The sequence below is a fragment of the Zonotrichia leucophrys genome, chromosome 7 (assembly GCF_028769735.1).
Source record: "Zonotrichia leucophrys gambelii isolate GWCS_2022_RI chromosome 7, RI_Zleu_2.0, whole genome shotgun sequence".
NCBI lineage: Eukaryota > Metazoa > Chordata > Aves > Passeriformes > Passerellidae > Zonotrichia > Zonotrichia leucophrys.
The window spans coordinates 9,598,439-9,604,437 of NC_088177.1; positions in this window are offsets into that span (position 1 = coordinate 9,598,439).

Genomic DNA, 5,999 nt, shown 5'->3' on the forward strand with positions numbered 1-5,999 from the left:
TTCCACAATCTCTTTGGGTGTTTGTCTGACTTGACTTCCTCCCTCCCAGATCTTGATTTTACATCCTAAGAGACCTCTAAAAGCTCCTTGGGACCCCACACCTCTGTGCCCTGGGGCTTGTCATAGCTTTTCACTGTGAATTCCTGCAAAGTGACTTGTTCCCCAGGCAGTGGGGGCATTCAATAGGACATTGTCTCATGTCCTCCTCTTAGTCATGCTGCCTCCTGGAGCGCTGGTGACATCTCACTCACAGCTGGAAAGTCTGAGGAGCAGCTCTGGGGTGGCTCTGTGGGTGGCAGCTGTTTTTGTGAGATGTCCTGCTCTCCTCTCCATGGAAAGTCAGGAAAAAATGCCTTCACACTTGCCCTAAGAAAGGCAGGTTTTGTTACAGCTCAAGAAGTACCTATTAATGGCTTGCCACAGTCCTTGGCATGAGTCAGGCATGGAGGAACACGATAGGGACAAGCCCTTAGGCTACACATTTGTGGCTAGGGATGCCCAGCCCGCAGGATGGGCTGCTGACAGCAGGAAGGGGTGGCAAAATGGGACTTCTGCCCACCCCCTGCTCTATGTTCCCACTCACATCCCACCTGGGCCATATGCAATGCAGGGATGAACAAGGCACCTGGGGAAAGATCTCCCTGTCTTCGGGCTGGTTTACAGCTTTTTGCTAAAAATGGTTGGTGGCAGGAGGGATCTTTCCTTTTTCTGTTCATTTCCCCCTCCACTCCTAACCCTGCCCTAGCATTTTACCTCTGCAGAAAGGAAAAGAGGATCCCAAACCAGCGAAAAATGCCAGGTTCTGAGCCTCAGTTCTTGAGTGCTTGTCAGCTTTCCCCATCATTTCACCATGTCATCCAGAGAAAAATCTAAATGTTCCCTTTAAATCCTAATTTGCCTAGAAGAATCACAATTTTAACCAGAACCGGGTGGCAAGTTGGCTTTCCCAGGAGACAGGGACCAGCAGGAATTTTTCATCAGTGCCCAGCACCTTGTGTGTAGCAGTGTTTTCCTGTCTCTCCCCACTATTGTGCACTGCTCAGGTAGGACTGTGGAAGCCCTGTCAGGTGTCTGGGACAAAGCTGGCCCCGAAATGCTGGACTTAATTTGTCTTCCATTTCTGGTGATATTCACTCCCCTCTTTTCAGTCTCAATTTTTGTGCTTCCATTACAGGGAAGGTCAAAATGCCTCTGTCTGCAGGCCTGCTTTATTAAGCTTCAGATGTTCTCCAGATGTTCTGTGAGGAGGTTTATGTAACAACAACAGAATTTGGGCCACATTTCTCTGTTTTCCTCTGACTAAATGCTCCTCATTTGAGGCAATGCTGATTCATGGCCCTTCATGGGAAGGTGATGGCTGGGGAAGGACTGGATTGCTGAGACCACTTTACCAGTGTGGTAGGACTCCTAAAATACACACTCAGCCGCTCTGGGATGATTTTGAACTGTATATTTAAGAGCTTTTCCTGTGCCTACGACTTTCCCAAGGAGCAGAGATCTGTTGCCTTGCCGCTCCTAGCTGTGACAGCCAAATAACTGAGTGTTCAAATGCCTCCTGCTCCTCTGTGGTTTGGGGCTTGCTTTAGCTCTTATTCCCAAGCATTAGTTTAAGATATGCATTATTTAGTCCAATTGCATGGGTTTTCCCCTTAAAATAAGTAGCATTTTATAAGAAAGTATCGTGGACAAACAGTAAAGACTGTAACCTATTAAGAAATACTGAAATCTGATGTTGACACACAGAAATCATTCTCACCAAGCTCAAGGCCATAGAGGAAGACCATTCCCTTCCTGCCCCCAGCACACATTACTGTCATCATCATCCTCCCTCTCCAGGTAAAGGATGTAGGAAGCTGATGGCCTCCCATAACGTTGCACAGGATGAAAGAGTATCACCAGAGCATGGTGCAGCTTTGAGAGACTGGCATGTAACAATTTTAGTTGTTGCTAATTCCCATCCATAATTACGTCACTTCGATTTTAGAGACCAATGTAATAATGGGACTAAATAAATTGTTATGATCTGGCTAGTCTGAGAAGACTTTAAATTGACAAACAATTATTTTTTATAACTACGCTTAACAGTGCCTTCCCTGGTTGCCCCTAGGTATGCCCACAGGCAAACATAGATGGTCTACCACGGTCTTGCCCCTCAAAATTTCTCCTATTTTTTTTTAGGGAATTCAGGCTGGATCCACAGTGTCTGTTTCCTATGCTTTTACATAGAAAATGTATATTGCATTAGCAGAGATTCTGGAGGATGTGTGATAGGAGGGGGACTGCAGCCAGGTGGGCCTCACGAGAAAGGTGAGATGTACTTCTGAACACAGTAAGGGGCCCTGTTTAATTTCTGTTTCCTTATTTTTCTTGTTTCTTTTGGTTTCTTACAAGTGTGGGCATCCCTATCACGCATGGAAACTACAGAGGTGCTCGCAGGAGCATGCTGTGGCAGTGGCACAGCCCTCCCACTGAGGGCTGGGAATGCATGGAATGATTTATTCCCCCCAAAGTATTGCTCAGCCCTTCCACCTGCTCATGGCCTCTGCAGAGCAGTGCTCCTGGTGTAGCAGATAGGGCCTGGCGTTTGGAAGATCTCGTGATGTTACGGGAAGACAGGGCCCCTGCCCCCTTAGATAAGAAAATTAACATAGGAATGTAGCCCCCTAAACCGGATTCCGGTAACTTTCCACTTGCCCAGGTAACTTTCCATCCCCTACTAACCATAGATGGTAAGGACAGACCCCCACCTGATGTAGAAGCCCCTTAGACTATAAAACCCCACGGGAAGAGAGAATAAAGGCCTTTGATCCTCCACCACATTGGTGTCTGCGTGTTTCTTAGGCCCGAGCGGCCCTGGGGAAATGGGCCGCCGTGCTGTTTCCTGAAACCAGGCCGCCTGCCTTGTATCAGAAGGCAACATTCTGGTGCCGAAAACCCGGGAAGCCGATCAGCGCCCGGGGAACGGGAATTCGCCTGGACGGGAAGCAGCGGCTGCAGCGGCAGGTCCCGACTGCAGCGGGGGAGACGTCCCTGGACCAGCAAGGAACATGGAATCCTATGCAAAGGTCGTATCAGATATGCATGCACAGTTTAGGATAGAATGTAAAATTAAGTGTGAACTCAGGAATTCTAATCTTGCTATTGCAAGGCTCCTAGAGCTCGGGACGATCGAACGTCCGGTAAATATATTATATTCGGAAGTGCGGGAGAAGCTCACTGCCGCCTTAGCAGAGGATACTAAGTCCTCAGGCAGTGGTAAAAGCCTCAAAGCGTGGGGGAAAGGAGAAGAGGCCCTACGCAAGGCATTAGAAGAACAGGAGACGTGGAAAGTCGCGCATATACGTTTATTTCTTGCAGTAAAGCGGGGGGCGGGGGCCGCGATGCACACAGTGTCTGAGAGCGATCAGATTGAATGCGGGAATATGCCGGGGCTGGGAGCGTTCCACCCCTTCCCGAGCCTGAGCCCAGACCCCCCAGAGCCCCCAGGGGACCCCCCGGAGCCCCCACGGGACCCCCCGACCCTCTCGCGGAGCCCGCCGGGTCCCAGCCCCCCCGCGGAACCTTCCGAAAAATCCGCGGTTTCTCTATGCGTCCCTTCCCCGCCGGCCGCCAGCCCAGCGCGGCAGGCAGAGCGGCACGCACAGTTCTTCTGCCGGGGACAGGCAGAGGGGGCGCGGAGTACGGCCAGATTGTCGAACCCCGCCGGGACCGGCGGGGACTCGCCGCCGCCGTATGGGTTTGAAGATGGCGCCAAACCGCATGGCAAGGGCGGAAGGGAAGAGGCGGGGGGCGGAGATGCAGTCAGTCTGCTTGACAACGCATGCACGGGCGAGGGGGGAGAAGGGGCGGCCCCCGCGGTGGAGCGTGGGACCAATCAGAGCGCTCTATTCAAATTAGGTCCTTATAGGGCAAGGACCTCCTCCAGCAGGAGGCGGGGGGAGCGCAGGGAGAAGGAACGGCACTACCCCCGAAGGGAGGAGTGGGGTCGGAGCCGCACAAAACGGCACGGAGCGCATTCAGCTTCCGCCTCAGAGTCAAATAACAGCTGCTCAGACAGCTCGGGAGAGCTGACCGAGCCCGGCTCGGATTCGGAAACCGAGAGAGCAGAATTAATACGGTTTCGAGCGAAACCGAATAAAGCTTTAAACAATATCGGGAAACGGTCGCAACACAAACTCACCGATTGGGGAAAAACAAAGACAGCTTGTAGGGACCGAGCGCCGGCAGCCCCCATGAACGCTTTCCCGGTGGGGGTTGCCAGAGCGCAGGGAAACCAACGGGGGGCATATACCCCAGTTAACCTAAGGGAAGCCAAAGCGATTTCAGAAAGAGGAGTCAATTCAGCTGTAGTACCCACGTTTGTGAACGACCTTTCTAACAATAATGATCTGTTCACTTTTGATATTACGCAAATAAGCCGCATGCTTTTTAATGGGGCAGGGCGGATTCTATTTAAACAGGGGTGGCGGGACGACCGCGTTAGCCCAGGCTTCTGGGGAAAGGCAGCAACTCAGCGAGCTGTCCCCAGCCGGCACAGCTTTCCCTGGCAGCATCCTCGCTCCGGGCACGCCCAAGAGGGATCTGTAGGAGCTGCGGGAAGACACCCCGATGCAGCGGCCCAGCCACGGCGACCCCCAGGGGGGCAGGAGACCCTCGTGCCCTGTGCCCTCACAGGGAGCGGTCAATTTTGCATCCCTGCTTACGGTGCAACGGCCGAGCGGTCGGACCAAACAAAGTGATTAAAAGCGTGCCGAAAGGAAAAACGCAACCTACCCTAAAACCCTACCCACTAGAGTTAGCAAAGTCCCAACCGGCCATGCGGAAGTCTTTCAGACAGACCGCGCAGCCAGATCGGACTCAGACCCAATCCTTCGTATGTTAGAAGCTACCTTTATATCCCTGAATGAATCCAACCCTAACCTAACCGAATCCTGCTGGCTTTGCTACGATGTCAAACCTCCCTTTTATGAAGGAATTGCTTTAAACACTCCCTTCAGTTACTCCACAGCCGATGCCCCTCACCAGTGCAGATGGGAAACGCCTCGCAAAGGGATCACCCTGAGCCAGGTCACAGGCCAGGGCAGATGCTTTGGCAATGCAACACTAGCTAGGCGGAAAGGCAACGTCTGCACCAAAGTTGTCAAGCCCAACAGGAAAAACAATAAGTGGGTAGTCCCATCCGCACCTGGGATGTGGGTTTGCCAGCGATCTGGAGTGAGTCCCTGTGTGTCTCTTGCCAAATTTGATGACTCTAACGACTTTTGTGTCCAAGTTCTGATTGTTCCTAGGGTCCTGTACCACTCAGACGAAGAAGTGTACCACCTTTTTGAGGAACCCAGCCGACTCCACAAAAGAGAAATAATAACAGGTGTAACTATTGCGATGTTGCTCGGTTTAGGAGCAGCAGGAACGGCAACGGGTGTCTCAGCCCTAGCGACACAGCACCAAGGACTGTCCCAGCTGCAAATGACCATCGACGAGGACCTGCAAAGGATCGAGAAATCCATCTCCTTCCTGGAGAAGTCAGTCTCCTCTCTCTCGGAAGTGGTCTTGCAGAACAGGCGAGGTCTGGATCTCCTGTTCATGCAGCAAGGGGGCCTGTGTGCCGCCTTGAGAGAGGAGTGCTGCTTCTATGCAGACCACACAGGAGTCGTAAGAGACTCCATGGCAGAACTCTGAAACAGACTGGCTCAGAGGCAGAAGGACAGAGAAGCCCAACAGGGCTGGTTCGAGTCCTGGTTCAATCAATCACCATGGCTAACCACTCTGATTTCTACCCTAATAGGTCCACTGGCATTGCTACTTCTAGCGGTTACCTTCGGACCCTGCCTGCTGAACAAGCTGGTCTCATTCGTTCAGGCCTGCCTGGAACGGGCCAACATCCTGTTCATCGGGCGGCGAATCCAACCAGGGAACACTGCCAGCCACAAGTCCTAAACTTGACTGGCGAAAACTTATTCAGATGTACCAAACCCCCTTTTCCCTATTGAACTGCAACC